This window comes from Labrus mixtus, chromosome 1 (assembly GCF_963584025.1).
Source record: "Labrus mixtus chromosome 1, fLabMix1.1, whole genome shotgun sequence".
Classification (NCBI taxonomy): domain Eukaryota; kingdom Metazoa; phylum Chordata; class Actinopteri; order Labriformes; family Labridae; genus Labrus; species Labrus mixtus.
Window position 1 is genome coordinate 11104089 of NC_083612.1, and position 18638 is coordinate 11122726.

Genomic DNA, 18638 nt, shown 5'->3' on the forward strand with positions numbered 1-18638 from the left:
GAGACAGATTTAAATAACTCTTTATAGTTTATCTGCAGCCATAACAATCTGGAAGGCCCTTGATATTATTTTATCCTCACTTTTTTCTATTCTTTATGGTGCTTTCTCTTCACAATGGGTCAAAAATATCACAAGATTTCCCATAATGGCCTTTGGCTTCATGTAGAAACTCAACAGGAAGACTTAAAAGTTAGATATTGCCACATTTAAAGTGAATATAAAAGTCAGCGATAATGGTTTGCCTCTGGATCATCACTTCCTTTACTACATCCTGAATTACCAATATTGGCATAGATGTGGGAGCAGCCTTGACTTATTCTTTGTTTCTCTGGACTTTACATTTGGTCTAAAAACTTATTTAAAGGGCTTCATGGTTCAATGTTTTTTTACACATACACAAAACTCCCTAAATTGTCAGGGTGAGCTGCATGTGTGAATGCAGACGGCCAAATGTATCTCCCTGGCTTTTTCCCGCTATCCCTGTAGTAACATTTTCTTGTGAGGTCGAGGTTAGCAGCAGGATATATTCAGGAAAACTAACTGGGAGAAAAAGGGATTCTGTGGTCAGCACTCGATGTGTCATATTTTCCTGGGAGCTCCTGAGCTCTCTTTTCTCCTAGGTTCCTCTGGATCGTTGGTGGGGACGACCTGCTGCTATGGACCCCCACCCCCCTCTGTTTGTATCCTTCTTTCTGCATCTCCTTCTATCCCATTCTTCAAGCCCAGCACAGTTTCAGCAGATGGCTGTTCATCATGAGTCTAGTTTTGCCCAAGCCTCTTAAAAGGAGGTTTTTCTTGCCACTGTAACTTTGCTAAATGTTGCTCAGTGCTCATGATGGATTACTGTTGGGTCTTTCTAGATAATATAACAATGATTAAGGTCTTTTACCTGCTTTTTGTAAAGTGTCTTGAGATAACATTTCTTATGAATTGGTGCTATACAAATAAAGATTGATTGACTGATTGATGGTTTAGCAGATACGCTTCTTACTCTTTTCTGCTTGGCATTATATTATTTTTCACTCATTTGTTGATACTGTGAATATTTCAAACAACAGGTGGCGTTGACATAAAAGCTAAATTTGTATAATAGATTCGGACTCTGACGTTTCTTTTGCCATTTGGATTTCCACGTCTGATGTCCGGCATACTGAACGTCCAACTAGGAAAGTCTCCCACTGTGAGCTGTATAGGCTAAATAAAGAGGCAACTCAGGAAGATTTCAGGGGCAGTCGATCCTGAAATGTTCAGGAGTGCATGTTTGAAAGGAGTTAAGAGAAGTTCTTCTTAATCCTCACATTTTTTTTCATTGTAGAGCTTAATTTCAGAATAACTTGCATAAAAGTCTCCATTGTTAGTAAAGCACTCACATGGAAGGCCAAAGAGTCCGATATTTCTAAATGTATAACCAAAGTGGAAGTTAATGGTGAAATAGTTTCCTCTGAATCATGCCTCGCTGTCAATATCATTAATTCACAAAGCATAGGTACTGTGAAAAGAATTTTGACTTAAGCTGTCAAGGCTTGATGTACAGATATATTCTCATTCAGGTTGGCCCCTTATCTTCACTTCAATTTCATTCAATGCCTAAAAGAAATGATCAGCTGGAATAAGGCTTTTGAAGCCAAGCATAGGAAGGTCAAAAAGGCAAAAGAATGTAAAGAGATGATTCTCTCTGACCTACATACAGATAACTCTGGAGCCTTGAACAAGATATGCTCATGTGAACTGCACACATACTCCAGATAGTCTGATTGTGACACTAGCAAACACTCAAGTAATAATTAGAAACCTTTCACATTTACATCAGAGCTGAAACATTTACAGCCATCGCAGCCATCTCGCCATTTGAATTGTTTTTCTTTTTCTCTTTAATCCACAAAGGGGCTCTAGTGTAATATGCATACGCAGAAATGCCACTTCAATTATCTGGAACTGCAGTAATGAGAGGAAACACGGTCCATTAAAGTTCATCTTCCTACGCAGCTTACTGTGATCACTGAGTACTAACAACAAACAATGAAGGAAAAAAAAAACAAACTCTGAAATAGAAAAGAACAGAAAAAAGCCTTGGTGGTGTCTCTTGGGGAGTGTTGACTGAGTCACACACACAAAAATAACAAATTACTTTTACGGTAGTATACATCTCCCTGCCCTCCTGAAGACTCTGCATCCATACATAGAGAGGTGACATGAATAAATGAGCAAAGAATACAGAATTGAAACGCTTCTGTAAAGGCAATGTGGGGACACTGACTGTCACCCAATTTCAACCCATGAGCACCTTTGGGAAATTTTCCAACCACTTTTACACTCTCAGACAGACACCACCAGTTATTTTTAATGCTGAATGAAAGCTTCAAACTCCAAGTTGACAAGGCAACCGTGTACAATGTCAACAAAAGGGGAATAACTGCCACGGTTAGTCAGCGTTGTTCGCTCCCACTCGATTCAATGCTCCTGTTTCCACAGAATGCGCTTTGGTTGGTCTCCTGATCCTGCCAGTAGCGCCACTCCGCTCTGCTCTGTTTCAAATATGCGCCGAGTCCTTTTTCCGCCAAGCTCGCTGCAAGCACGCGTCAAGCCGAGAAGAACAGACAGGAAAACAGACACAGAAACGCACAGAGCATGTGGTCAATTTCAAAATAAAACACAATGTACTGACTCCCAATGGTATATCCCATCTCTTTATTTAACATTACATCCAAACAGGCATCAAACGAACAACAAAGCGACCAACGATAGACAAACCCGTTGTTTGCACGTTGTTCTCTTTATTCCCGTGTGATCTTGTAGTTCTCCTGTGATCTTGTGAAACCGTGTGCTGCTCATGGCTGCGCTCAGTCGCCAGAAACAGACCTAATGGGGCATGGCGTGCGTCAATGGGACGGAGCAAAACCATTGCGCCAACAGAACGCAGCACGTCCAGACTATGTGGAATTTGGCAGTTAGACGGTGTTATTTTGTGTGACCCTCTGATGAAATGAAAGTAAGACAAATAGAAATTATGAGGCTTTAGAAAGCTGCAGAATTAAGAGAACATTCTGTAATTTTCTGCAGTTCATTTCAGGTTAGCATCCCAGCAGTTACTGAAAATGTAACCAAATAAATTGTACAACTACTAGTAATGTTAAAAAAAAGCCCAGTTCAGGTCTGAACAGATTCATTTCACAGCAGCCTTGAGGGACTACCCGACCATTAAACGCTCAAACTGGAAGACTGACCAAAATGCATGATATGCAGAAAGTCATCCAACCGTCCAAGAGCCAAATTGTTGTTCATTCAGGCAATTAAGCAGACTCCATGACTCCTCTCTTAGTACTGCATGTCATTCTGGCAGAAAATTTGCCCCATTCTTTGAATTAATCAGTGGGGACCAATTTGGGACTAATCTGTACAGACACACTCCCATCCACCATCATCAAAACATCAACTGAGAGAATATCTTTTTGATTAACAGTGTTTTACTCCTATAGAGGTACAGACACTGAACATCAATGTGCACTAAAAACCTGCTGGTTTCTTATTGTTGCTTAGACCTAAGAGTATTCTTGTTGTTTTCCTATTATAAGAACTTCATTTAATACCATTAATGAATCAAAATTTAGCAAGTCTAATGTCCTGGTGTAATAGGTCCCAGCTCAGTCTCTTGGACACATTGATAGGTGAACACAAGGATTGAACGTCTCTATTGGGGCGGCTGTGGCTCAGTTGGTTTAGTTTGTCATCTCTCAACCGGAAGGTTGAGGGTTCGATCCCCAGCTCCTGCAACAACATGCCTGTTGTGTCCTTGGGCAAGACACTAAACACATAACTGCTCCTGCTGCTTCGGCGACGGCGTATAAATGTGTATGAATGGGATTAGTTACTTCTGGTGTGAATGGGTTTGAACGAGTAGGTGTGACTGTGGCGTAAAAGAGTCAGAAGACAAGAAAAGCACTGCACAAGCTCAAGTCCATTTACCATTTAATGTAGTAATAGTCAGTAAAATAAAATGCTAATATCAAAATATACAGACAGTACCAATCCAGTCTCCTGGATTATGTGGTAATAAAAGATAATGTTTTCACTTGGGTCTATAATACATCATTTGAGGAAAAGCTTAGTATTCTTTTATTGCTTTAATCTGTACCACTGCAATGCCTTCAATGGGAACATTTGTCCTTCACACTAATTCATCGCTTATGTAAAACCCGGAACATAAATTGCACCAGTATATAATTGTCTTTTTTTTGTGGGTCTCACAGCGGGAAAAAGAAGTGTAAACTCTTTTCCTGCGTGCCAATTTCCATTGCGTTCAGCAAATAAGTCCACCACGTGAAGTTTCTATGCAGCTGTGTGCTCTTTCTAGTACTATCTGTTTTCACCATGGGGAGTTGGTAGCTGAGCTCTCAGCCTACTGTAATGTTGATAGTCGAGAATCACAGCCTGCAACCAATTTGCCTAGAGTCATGCTGTCCACCGCCGATGGTCACTTGTTGTCTTCAAGTGAGGAGTCTCTTCCATAAATAGCACTCCACCAAGTTTATGTACTCAACAATATACCACTGTTTTCTTTAAATGCATGACTATGACATTATGAGAAGAAAGGCTGTTAAATAATGATGCAACCAGCCTTGTCCATGTTATGTATCCAGAAGCAGCTGCTTGCTATTCATTATGAAGGGTAGCAATTTTTCAATCACGCCAGGGGGCTTTGTACTGCGTGATGATGGCAGCTGCATATGAGGTCATGACGGTGCATGTCTCCACATTTTATACTAGTATGTTGAAAGCTCTGGTATAGAGGACACAGTCAATTTTTGAGATGAAAAATTTGATATGAAAAGTGCATTTTATTCACCAGATTTGAGAGAAATCTTTTATAACACATTCCTATTATGTGCAAAAATCAAATACTGATCGAAGCATTCATGCTGAAGGTTTCAAATGAAGGACTTTAAAACTTCACTACTGAGAATTGTATTTTGCTTTATGGCCACTTTGATTAAAGTACTTCATATAAATACTATAGTTTTATTCCATATCAGCCCTCCCTAACATTTATGACCAGACTGCTCTACCCCTGCGTCACAGCCGCTCTCATCTGACAAGAATGAGGGGACTTTATGCCCTACATTTAGAATTATTTATTAGAATTATATGACCACAATCTTACCACAAAAAGGTGCCAAAATTCAAGCAATCTTTCAAGGTAAATGGAGAAGGATTATAATCTCTCATAGTAAATGATGTCACACAATCTCATCATACTTCGGAGACCAAGTCCACGGCGCACTTCAGAGAGGAGTGGGCCTTCCCAGCCTGGTGAGATACAGGTACCGTGCTCTTCTAGATGCTCATAGCGCAGTCCCTCTTGCCTGTCTTTAATGGTATTTAGGCCAAACGTGACAGGAATACTTCCCTCTTCAAAGTCATGCAGTCAGTTGCACAGATAGTCTCCCGTTCATCGACTGCTGTGATGGGGATGCAAAGGAGTCAAGCGCACTCAGCCTTTGCTCTCTGCGTGGGCTTCATCTTCTGGATATCTGTCTCTTTGGGGGCGGCCATTTTAATATTCAAACCAAGCAGAGAGAACAAGTGCAGAGGGACAGCGGCCATTTGAATAATTGAAGAGGCTCTGTAGTGCTAGGGGATCCTCTCTCTCTTCTATCTATCTATCTCTCTCTCCACCATATTTTCTCTTCCATCTTTTCTTCCCCAGCACGGCTTCTTGAAGTTTGTCCCAGAAAGCAGTCTGGGACATGTGCTACCACAGCAGCAGATCCAACCATCCCAATAGGCTGATGGGCGGAAGATACAGAAGAAGGAAAAGAGATGTCTCACAGTGAGGGGGAATGAAAATATAGAGGGCAAATCCATTTTGACAGAAAAGTGGCGACAGACCAAAATGACAGATAAAAAGAATCAACTGAAGCCATCTCTGCCCATAATTTGTTAAACACTTTTAACGTAGCTTTCCCCATGTGTGTCCTTCAATTTGTCTCACATGCTTTTGAGCCAAGATGTCTGAATAAGTCAGTGAAGAAGAACCTTTCCCTCCAACATCTGAATGGAGCACAAAGCAGCTCTGTATTTTCAATATTCTCACTCATATTTATCAAGTCTCAAGCCTTTCAGCGGAGAATAGAAAAAGTTATGATAGATATTGTGTTTTTTGTCAATCATGAAAAAAGCCTTTGACAAAAAAAAAATGCTTCAGAGCTAAAAATTCATCCGCCTGCATTTGCATTTAGAAGACCAAAGTACAGAATGAGAAATCTGGACATTTGTTGATCATTTGAACTGTTTTCTGCTCGTTCGTCTCATTGAATAAAGTCGACATCCACCCATCCATCACACTGCTTTCAAATGACTGTAAATTCAGGAATATTAGTCACACCAGTGTATAAGACTCAGCCTGCCTCTTGGAGTCACCCAGAGGGAAAAAGGGTTTAAACTGGGTTCCTGCGTGAGGATTTCCATCGCGTTCAGCAAACGTGATGTTTCTGTTCAGCTGTGTCTAGTACCATCTGTTTTTGTAAGCCAGGAGGAGTTTGCATTCCTGCTAGCTACCCATGCGGCATATGAGCTCTCAGCCTACACTGCAACACTGATAGTTGTTGGACCCACAGCCCACACCAATTTACAGTGAGTTGCGGGATCCTGGGAACACCGGTTGCTCTATTTTGTGTCACTTCTAAATGTTTCAGTATGAAACAGTACACTTTGCTCCTCTTATTTCCATTTCCGTCTTTATTAAAAAGGAAACAATCTTCAGTAAAAGGTAAAGGGGTGATAATGGATTTGAACTGTCTAAAAAATGTAATTCTGGTTGGGGTTTTAGTTTTAAAATGTGGCACCACAAGCATGGACTGCATTGCTATGGATATATTGTGCAGTGAAGCAATTGAGTGTGGGCACATTTTGGCACATTGGTTGCATGGGTATGTAGGACGCAGCCCACTTTTGGATGAAAAAAAAAAGAAGGTATTAGAAGTGCATCTTTATTCAGTTGATTTTACGGTCATCTTGTCAAAAATGTTACATGAATGCACAAAGATTCAGTCCATCATACAACCTTCAAGCTGGCATATTTGATGGAAAAAGTAAAGAAATAAAAGCCTGGTCCAAACCATTTCCAACTTTGCCTCTTGCATTGAAAAAGACGTAATGGAAGCTGTCAAGCTGTCAAAAATCTTTCAAGCTCTATGTGCTGATTTTACAGCCCAGAAGTCATTTGTGGGCTGAAAATCTTTGGCAGTGACACTGAGTATTGCTGTTGTAGGGCTTCAAATGGGGCTAAATAAGACATACAGTATATTTATATTGTCCTTGTATGACAAACATTGTAATGAGGGAGTGCTTTGTTGAAGCAGCATGCGGTTGACGTTGATTTGATGGTGCAGATCTGCTGAGGCTTCCGTTTACAGCAACGCAGGCTGTGTATCCCCTCCCCTTGTTCTGTGCGCTTTTATTTTTAATTTTCCTGCTCAGGAGATGTCGAGGAATTAAAATTCATATTTCATCAAAGCGTGAAAAAAATGCTGATTACAGGAAATACATCAAATGCATCTGTAGTGTTTGTAGGAGAGACTGTGAAAGTCTTTTTTTTCCTGTTATGTAACTGTTATCTCATTAATATAAGTGCAGAGTATGAAAAATCTTCATGCAGTAAAGTCCAATTAGGCCTCAGTGTATGTAATGTGAAACCTACAGAGGTTCTGCTCTGTACACCTGGAACAGACTCCATCCAAGGCGATGAAAACTCACTCAAATGAGATTTCCACTGATTTAGCAGGATTATATTTAATCTATGTGAAATTGGTTTGTGTTTTGACAAGCTACCCTTTTAGTTATGGATGAGAGGAAGAGAGTTCTGACTTTCACAGATGTGTGGAAAAGCACTATAATGTTCTTTGAGAATGTGGGGAATTTTCCAGTTGAAGGCACTAAAACTTGAATTTAATCGGATGAAAAGAGAGGATTTTAAAAAACAAAGAAATTAATTGTTGTCCATGAAATCAGGATATTTTGACTAACTTCGTTCGTCACTGCAAAGCTGCTCACATACTGTATAATACGTCTTTCTCTCTATATTGATGATTTTTGTTTGATGGAATCTCAATAGAGAGTTTTAACAAAACACACTCAAGGGCAGCTGAGCTTTAGTGGAGACTTGGATTCAGACAGAAATCTAATTTCTAAGGTCTCTACAATAAACCTCCCGCACACACTTTTCATCACAGCTGTAGATAAAACTCGGATTTTTAGAAATAAAGTCCATTGTATATCAAAAACCTTTGTCTTTCATAAAGTTTTATATGCAGCTGAAAAGAAAACACGAGTGTAGGAGGATTATTAAAGTGCTCAACAGTGTGCTTCTGGAAGTAAACAATCCCATTCATTTTCTCCATAATGGATTTCATTATTAGCCACAATGTCATAACCATCCAAGGTAGACTTACCACCAGAAACCTGAGAATGAAATGAAGGTATATGCTCCTGTAGAAGACACAAGTTTGTATGATATCAACCTTATTTAAAAAAAAACATCTTAAAAAATAACTACTACCAACAATCCATAGTGTCACAGCAACCTCTCTGATTGGCTGAGCCCGATGTTACCATGGAAATGTTTACCTGCCCCGGGATCTTCGGCTGTTGGCTGCTACAACTGAAGTTTCCAGAAATTCAACACACTATATATACACAAACTACATTGAATTATAATTGCAATGGATTGTGGGATGTGTAGTTCATTCCTGGGATAATTATGTATCCAGTCTTGTTGCCTTTTTCCAAATGTTTTTTTGAGCTGAATCAAATGTTTTATAGTCACGCGTATACAGGTAGCTGGTTGGCTTGGCTCCAGGATTTAAATAATTGGTATAACATTTTTTCTAAAATGTCGATGGAGGATTTTAATGGGGAAATTTACATCTGGAACCAAAGCAGCCAAAAAAAAGGGTAGTCACTGTTTAGCTCAATACAGATAACATCACGTCTTTGAATGGGAGTATTGTATTGATAGATAACAAACTGAGAGGGAAAAACTGGTTACAGTAAGATGTTGAGACCCTTCTACATCTTTAACTGTACAGTATTTTGATTAATTGATGAGTCGATCAAAAGAAAAATTAATCTGCTGTTGAATTTTTTGAAAACCCATTAATCATTGAAGTCATTTCAGCAATGTAAGCTGTGCAGTTGAAGGGATGTAATATCAGTCTGTTCGTCTGTTGCTTGGTTTGAACTGGAGTAACAGATTGTAAAGATCTAAACGCCTACATTACAAGGAGTGTTTGCCATGTTTTAAATGGACATCCAATCAAGGTAGATGGTAGAAAATTTAAGCAAAAAATTCCTTGGTGTGTTCATAAACCAGAATACACTGTGTGCTAACAGCTTCTGCCTTGCTCCACTACATTTCTTCTTTTTGTGCTCTGACTGGCACGACTTTAGTTGAAAACCTAAACGGCCAAAAAGGGTAAATATTTCTGTCTTTCAAGAGCAACCTCATTTGGACACTTCATTGTTTTTCTGCTGTTTCTAGCGTGGTTTTGGCTATAAGTCACAAATCTTGGTAGCTTATTTGCATTATAAGCGTAGGCAGAGGAGAAAGCTTTTAAAAAACTCCTTCAATTGTCTTAGGCCAAAAACTACCTCAAACAACCGGGCTGCTGCCAAAAGAAACAACAGAAATCGCAGCTGCGCCAAGCTGCTTTCTTGAAACACAAAGAATATTGACTACTGTAGGCTTTCTCACCAAGACTCAGTTGAATAGAACTGCCAAATTTATCTGAAATTCTCAGGCCTGGTGGTTTTCATAGTACCACCAGAAGATTTGATGTTTGTGGTTTTGAGGGGAAAGGCCCAGCAACTTGCAATGCAATTTGGTAAAGACATCGCTGGTTTTAGAGAAATGTGTTGGTCCTTCTTGACTCTTGTTGCACCAACAGCACATGGGGGGTGTACACTGTATGATTTAACTCAGATTAAGAACTGATCATTGTACGACTGATTTTGAAATGGGGGGTCGAATTTTATCATGAATTGATCATGGAACGATCAGCTGCTTCCGACACATGTGATAACTTTCTGGCATGACTGATATTTAGAGGTCGTACGACTGCGCACACTTGCACTTGCATTGTGCCTGCACAAACTGACAGACAATGTCCGAAAACACTATGGCAACAGCAGGCATGCCTGTTTAACCTGTTTTCACCCTCTGGGTGAGCAATTTAGGCTTTTTTACAATGACCATTGAAGCCTTGGAAAACTGTTACGTAATTTGAGTTATAATCTTTCTTAAAAAGTGCCAGAAATGTTACTGGTAAATAATTTGCATATTTGTTTGCTGGTTTTCCGTATCTACTTTTATATTCTCCTCTGGCCAGACTGAACTAATATTTTGATAAAAAATCATCTCTTATGATTAATTAAGAATATATTGAGAGCAGTTGTGGGTTAAAGATGGTGGTGGTTGGAAGCACTGTTTTACACATAATCCCTAAATTATTCCATACATATAAAAGGCATTAAGATCTGGTAACTGTCACGGCTATATTATTATGTTTCAGATCATTCTCATTCATCACATTAATTCAGTGACCCTCCTGCTCAGCATGGTAACATCTGTGTTCATTGTTTTACGTTTCCCTAATAACAGACCCAGGTGCTTCCTATCACACTTCTGCAGATTATCTGTAATCACTCGCTCTGGGTACTTCACAGGCTCTCACACTGCATTAGATGTTTTATATGATCAAAACATGTAATGCAGTACCATTATGACTGATTTATATTCATCTTTGGTCCCTCTCATTCTCTGTCTGTCTTTCTCCATCTCATAAAGCAGCATGACTCCGGTGACCAGGAGCCACTCTGTCACAAAGCCCACTTTGCTCCATTATGTCATCCAATGAGACGCGCTGTTGGTCTCAGATTAAATGAATGCACATTCACTTGTCTATCTGCAGGTCACAAAGTCACTACTCCTCCTGTCTTATCTTTAAAAAAAAAGACGTTTTGATGAACAGGCTTTTGTCTAAACATCTTTTAGTATGATTTATTTTACATTTTAGCAAACTCTGAATTTTTTATTTGTACTGTCCATGTGTTTGAGTTTTACCCGCCTACCTCACATTTTACCCATCAATTATTTTATTGTTTTCCTTTATTATTATAATTTTATTGAAAGCACTTTGTTATCTTTTAAAAAGTGCTACGCAAATAACATTTCTTATTTGTCTGCCACACTTGTCTTTGCACTGGATAAAGGTTCTCTTTTCTATGACCAGCAGGGAAAACCAGTAAGCAGGTTTCAGCCACACAGAGGTTGCCTAGGTTACTTTTGTCCACCTCTGACAGTGTTGGTAAAATGAATTATTTGGCTGCAGGTGAACATGCTTGTTGGAAATAGCAGGTTGACATAATAGTGCATGCCTTAAGCATTAATCGTCATTTCTTTTCAGCTGATTTTTATATGGTGGACTTATTCTATCTGTGCAGGGAGATCTGAAAAACCTCGACATGTTGAATGTGGATTTATTTGTGGATGCAGTGTGTGGAAATGGTCTGTTTTGGATGACTGGAGAGAGACTAACGCCTGTAGGTGGCAACCATACCTCATCAACAATTGAGTCATCCCCGCACGCGCGCGCGCAGCCACGCACAAACACACACACACTCAGAGACATCAGATATGGGCTTTATGCGTTAATGCTATTGATCCCTGATAATTAACGACCGCTGGGTGATTTAAATGGGCAGATGGACGCGCAGGCAAAGTGGTCAAAGTTAAAGTGGTCCCTGGGCGTTTGCGGGAGCACGCTCACGCCTACGCACGCGCGCGCCTACAGTACCTACACGTAGCCACACGCGCAACCAGAAGCGCGCGCGCTTGCAGATCTGTGCCTGGAGACCGTGATTTCAACGTGCTCGCTATTCAAGTCATGGACTGCAGCGAGCGGGGGAACCATTAGGAGCCGGTGGCAAAAACCCGCTTTATTTGCAACACACGGACGATGCCGCTGCTGCTGCCACACCACCCGGATCGGACACACGCTCCCTGACAGGAGGAATTATTACTAATAGCTGCGTTTATGTAATCAATACAAACGGATTGCTTTTTGGGGGATATAGCATCCCGAGGATTCTTTCCCTTTCTACTTGATTGAAGATACTGTATGTGCCATATGCTCTGCGATTTTTAGAGCAGCCTATGGCAATCCGCTCGTCCTGATGCGACGCGTGTGATGGTTGCAGTGGGACGGATATACTTAATTTTTTATCCAATAGGCGTTCTCCGGGTTTTTTTTGTAGGACGCTTGTGCACCCTCTTTCTACACTGACCTTAACAATGCTTTAAATAGGTAATTGTTAAATGTCATGTCTGTCTTCTGATCCTGTTCATTTGTTTTTAAGGGGGGGACATATTCGCAAAAACACCACAAATCCACCAGATATTTGTCCACTTTGGTTTGTTCTTTTGGTTCGATTTTGAGGGAGACCACCGGTGGGAGTCAAAAATCTGGACTGTGACTGGTTTGGGGGCCTGATACAGACTTGATCCCCCCCCCCCCACCATCAAAAACTCTGCAGGATTTCCTCCTCCTCACTCCAGAGGAATATCTTCCAAGTCCAGGGGGGTTACACTGCTGGTTCCTCTGAGGGGGTTTTCATCGGCGCTCATCACATCCGAGGGAATGGTGGCCGCACCGCACATCCACGCAACTCTTTCTGAATGTTTGGCGTTTTTTCGCAGGCGAGCATCTTGACTTGTGATCGAGAGAGACGCGGACTGCAGCAGCCTCCTTTTCACATGGAGATTTGTGCCTCGGTCGTACTGCAAATCTTAAATACGGGGACCGGGGCCCTGCTGGTTTTTCCTTCACTGCTCTCAACCCCGATACCCTTTATTCGAGAAAATGCGTAAGTATTTCATTTAATTCAGTCCATTTGAGCCAATTTGGCGTGAATTTCTGCTGTATAGTCCCATGTTGAGCGATTATTCATTGCCGTTTAACCGCTTGTGATACGCGCTTGGCTCGCAGACTTCAATGCACAGAAATATACTTTTCTCTTTTTGATATGTCCCTTTTCCTCTTTATAGTTAGACTACGATATCTGTCGCATCCTCTCTCCGTGTGTGAGCGCGTGTGTGAGTGTCTGAATGTGTGTGGGAGATATATGGAGACAGATATAGATGGAGATAAAGATAGACAGGAGCAGAAAGGGGGTTGAGGAGGTGTAAGGGGGTGACTGGTGCAACAAATTGTGTGTTTGAGCGCTTGCTGGAGGACTGTATGGTCTGTGGTAGTCCCTGTTGCCAGCAGGACATTACTGCTAGAAAAGGGCCTACGTCATATGGTAATTCAAATTCAGTTCAGGTATTCTCAGCATACACGTTTGCAGCAAAAAGAGCGCCGGATTGGCCAGGTGGGCACGCTGGCTCACAGGAAGGGCGCTTTGAGTTGGAAATGTGGCACAGAAGAATCTTCAGGTCAAGCTTTAGTTTACAGAAAATGCTCATGCACACACCTCGTGCACCCCCCCTCTCCTCTCTCTCTATTTGCTTCTTCTTGCATGTTGACCCAGTATGTCTGCAAACCCCCCCAGCAATGCCACCCAAGGGTGATGCACAGAAATGAGGTTGTCATGTCCCCTCTACCACAGCTTGAGAAGGCACACAAGAAGGATATAGGAAGCGTTTTAAAAAAGAGATCTACAGTTGTTGCTTTTCGCCTTTTGAAAAGAATGTGAATAGGAGCTGTCCATCAGTGGGAGGTGCTGAAATGCCCTGATGCTGAAAATACTTGTGTGTTGGCTGAAGTGGGCAGAGGGAGCTACATTTTGGAGCAGACATCACATCTGAAATTGCTCGGTTCTGCTGCAGCCAAAAAGCATTTTACACTTAAACCTGGACCAGTTTTGTCCTCAAGTGAACACTTTCATATTCACATCTGGCAATTTTACTACCTGCCTGTAAAATGAAGGACACGGTTGGAGGGTTTGAGAATGGGTCTGGCATTCAGGGTTGGTTACAGTTTTTGAACCTATAAGATTATATCTACCCATTATATTTCACCTATTGCCTGCTTGATTGGGTTGGGAATTCAATTCTACACAGACATTTCAGCAAAAGGTTCAGCGAATAGTAGGAAGGATAGTGTCTGTTACACATCAGCCATTATTCCTTAGTATCTGTAAAATATCTGACAACGCAGAGTTAAGTTGTCCTAAATTAAGTTAATATCGATGCTCTGACCAACATATGGTGTATTTTAAAACAAATATACAGCATATTGGAACCTTTAATAAAGTGCTGTTTTATTATTCATTTCCTGCTCTTTAGCAGTTAGATTTACATTTAAATGTCCAAACTGTCATTACATTAGGTCCTAGGTCTATTTCAGAGCACTGTACCAGGCTGGTTACTGCGGATATTAAGGCCACACACCAATAAGTGTCTCAATAGGGCATTGGGTCAACCTGAGCCACCTGAGCTGCTACACTAAGCGCTAAGATTCTGAAAAAAAAACTTGAGCTCAAATAAATGAATGTGATTAATGCTGCAAGGAAAGTAAAGAAAAATATGAGCCCATGTTTTTTTTTTTTTCTTTTTCATTATCCATAAATTGTTTAGTGATTTTTCAAGTAAATGTGTGAAACATTTGCTGGTTCCAGCTTCTCGAATGTGAGGATTTGTTTTTCTTTGTAATCATGTTACAGAAAAGTCTTTGTTTTTTTTTTACAATTTATTTTCCAGAAGAAGCTACTTGAAGATGTCAATTTTGCCTCTGTGGAATTGTGATAAGCATTTCTCCCAAGTTTCTGACACTTAATTGAATCATTGGGTAGACACTAAAGAATAAAAATCGAATTTATCAGTCACAAAATTTTACTTTTTTTGTAGTCAAAGAAATCATACTTTCCCACACAGTAACACTATTAAAACTTAAAAAGCTGGTCAGCAACAGTGTTTGTAAAATAAGCATGTTGCTCTGCTTGTTTTAAAACTGGTAACCATTGCTGCCGGACTTGTAAACATGATTTCCATGCAACTCGGGGACCTGTCATGGCCTGTGGATTTTGAATTTGTCACCTTGTAATATTCCTGGGTCAGCAGGACAGAAACACAAAGCAGAAGGAATGTGATCACCCTGACAGGCGTGGTAGGTTTTGGCACTTACCTGCCTGATGAGGGCCTGAATGGATGTGAACCGTGCCAGGACCACTCACCAGAACAGCTCTGACAGAAGCCTTCACTGTGGGAAATAAGCACTTGGGCGAGTACATTTCTTTTCATGCGTGACACCCGTGTACTCAACCACTGGTTCAGAACAGGGTGGACGGTGACTCATCTAACCATCCAGGATATTTCCACTTCACTAAACTGCTTCTGTTCTGCTACGAATAGGAGGTAATTTAACTATAGTAAGAGAAGAGCATTACGAGATGCAATTCCATCATAATATTGCTCCCTAAATTTCTCCAGTTCAAACTGCCTCCAACACCTCAGACACACATGTGTTGTGACCTCATTTAAAATGCAGCGTCTGTTTTATCTGTCACCTCAAAATAATGCACAAATCTCACATAAGGCGACTACATGCACCTGTTCTTTGTTTGTAGCTTCTACATATTTTTCATGCCATTATCACCGTAGCAACACCCTCCAATCATCATCATCAATCTGCCCTCCTTATAAGTCACTGCTTTTTTATTTGAGCCACAGGAGCCAAAGTAATAGGAAATGAGCTCTGCCTTAGATTTTACACAGCACACAAAGCAAAATGGGATGTTAATTACTGAGTAATTTTAGGGAACAGCAAAACACCTCTGTGGAATAAACAACGGCCATAGAATTATCATTGGAGAAGGCCTTGAGTCAATTTGCGTTTCGATTATTCGATCTCTGCTCTTTTTCGTTTTGTGGCCGTGTCATTGTACGTAAAACAGCGACAGCCTCTAAATGACTCTGTAGTTGACAGTGTTCCCAAGGTTTCACCAAAAACCAAATTCTTCACAGAGACATCCTCCTTTCAAAAACAGAAGTGCCCCGTGATCATAAACGCTGGAAACAGTGAATTAAGCAGTTTCATGTCAAAATCAGAGTCCCTAATAATATTCATTAAAACAGGAGTCAGGAGGGGCGCTGAGCTGCTGCCGGCTTGTTTGTACACGCCAGGCTTGTTTTGAGGTTATGACTTCTTCATTATATTTTGTTTACAAGGTTATTAGTGGTAGCCCAAATATCCGCAGAGGTCTAATCCACTTCAAAACAAACAGAACCTGAAATCAAAGCTGATGAAAACATTGAAGGAAGCACTTTTTATGTTTAAAACATTGTTTCTTCTATGATCTCTGGGTGCCTGCAATCCCCAACTTTCTCTTTAGCTGACTACTATCATTCATCTGGTTCAGTTATAAAGGCCAAAGCGATAGTGTTGTAACAAGGAAAGTAGTTTGCTAATGTTGTTTAATGTCTCGTTGACAGTGGGTGCTTTGGGAGAAAATGGTATAGGTTTGGTTTGGAGCTGGACTGACCATAAGGGAATAATGAGTTGAAACGTAAAGAATAGTCGAATATGAATCGTAAAAAATTAAAAGTTGGATACAACCCTAGAATAAACCGTTTCTTTTTTTTTCTCTTCAAAATGCTAAGTGACCTTCTCAGTCAGGAAAACGATTAATTATTTATTTCCTAAACTCCTCAGGTTATCGGTCAAACAGAGTTCAGTTGTGTCAGCCTGATTTCAGAGTGACAAGAAAAAAACAGATCCTGATTTGAGCTTAGAATTCCAGTATGTTCAGTGTCAGGTTGTGATGCTACTGCCAGTGTTTGAAGGCATGTACATGTCATTAAGTGCTTTAACTATACCTTTGTGAACATCTTTCATCCAGTTTATTGAAATTGTATCTGTGTCCAATGATCCAAATATTTTCCTCAGTTTTCAGCTTCTTCTTTCTGTTTAGTGAAGACTGAGTAACCTTCTGACACGTCTAAACCCCTCTTTATATAATGATGGTGTTCGTTAAACTGCAGTGGATCTTTATTTCCTGAAATATGTACTTGTGTAGATAAATGTCCAGTTTTGAAAGCCTTGGGTTTCAACCTGTTATCTGCAAAAATGCTGATTCATTTTCAAATCACTATCTTCTCTATTGCACTTATGCTTTAGGTGATTGATGGGGGCAGTCAGTGTTTTTGAGGGATATGCTTTACCATACGGGGGCACCGTTTTGTTGTTTCATCAATTTATACTGTCGCCTCGGCCTTCTGCATACTTCTCTGTGTGATATGGGTATTGGTGTTAGGAGTGGCGATAAATTACAGCTGAGGTTGTGTCAGGATAACAACTCAGTCCATCCAGGCGTGTGCTTTTCTTTTTTTTTTTATCTGAACTAAAACAGAAGCTGTTGTGTGCTTTTCTGCATGTATACGTCCTGTATGTGTCTGTGTGACAAAAAGAAACAAGCGAGTGGGAAGCAGCTTGAGATTAGAGCGACTTCCAGCCGGCTCCATTTTGATAGATAGCGCGCCGTATCTTTCCAGTAGTACCTCCGCGAAACATGTGTTTGTGTCGAGTCAAGAAACGGGGCCCATCTGAACGAGTTGAACTGCTCGGGTGTGAAAGAGACCAATGCATGCCAGGCTGGAGAGACTTAGTATTCACTGTGGCAGCTTAAGTTATGCCTTTGTGCACCAGAAAGGGGATTATTCAGCGAATCCTGCTCTGTGTCATTCACGAGTCGGCATTTCTAAATCAACAAATATTAATGTAGTGATGTATGAAGAGGCTGACTCTGCCTGTGTGTGCCTACCCCTGTTCATTACCGCTGTGTGTCTTATCTAGACTGACAGCGTAGATGCCTCCAAAAAATCAGAACTTATGGCACAAATGTCATCATGACACATTCACTGTTTTGACTGCAGCCGTTGGTGCCTTATTTCACCATCTGTGCTGTGTACTATGTGTCTGCTGTGGCCTGCAGCTAAAACCAGCCATCAAATCCAGTGAGAGGGTCTGATAGGGAGAGTATGTTAAGGCTACGGGTGCTGAGTTTCTGCCACTTCAGCAACCAGCCTTATTCTGCAAATGCCATAATGCCCTTTATAGATTCCTCTACAGATTCCCAACAACCTACACATCCACACTTTAGCAATAATGCTCCAGTCAACATTATTTTCTGTGATTATAGGTATAGTGGTGCTGTGATGTGAAACACAGCTGAGTACCGCCCACTGCTCCGAAGAATGCATAATCACAGTAACCATTGTCCTAAAGGCAATCACGCCATTTATCCAACACTTTCACTGCCTTTGTGTACCATTTTAAGATATTCTTTACAGTGAATGTGAATACAATTGAAGGCATGCAGAGCATGTTGCCACAGTTCACAGGAAAGCTCGGAAAGCTGTGCATCATAGGAGTTATTCCTGAGAAAGTGTAGGATGCCGGTTGGGTTTCGCATCTGATCCCAAGTCGATAAAACACTATGAGTTCAGAATCAAACAAATCAGTTATTAACTTAATCACTTTCTTTGTAAGCAAAACAGTAAATACATTTGGAATAGGTATAATCATGAATTCAGAAAATCTATTAGAAAAATACAAACATGTATCACGATAGCAAGTTGCCTCAAA

At 40.7% G+C, this 18638-nt stretch overlaps 2 protein-coding genes across 2 annotated transcripts in view; both read left to right on the plus strand.

Annotated features, from left to right (window-relative positions):
* traf6 (TNF receptor-associated factor 6) overlaps positions 1 to 18638 on the plus strand; it is a 400050-nt gene that overhangs the window by 185805 nt on the left and 195607 nt on the right. The gene's annotated exons all lie outside the window — the stretch shown is intronic.
* The window catches only part of lrrc4cb (leucine rich repeat containing 4C, genome duplicate b), a 51831-nt gene continuing 45097 nt past the window's right edge, over positions 11905 to 18638 (plus strand). Inside the window, exon 1 of the mRNA XM_061062875.1 lies at positions 11905 to 12918. The gene's annotated coding sequence lies outside the window, so the exon portion shown is untranslated. The remainder of the gene's footprint in view (positions 12919 to 18638) is intronic.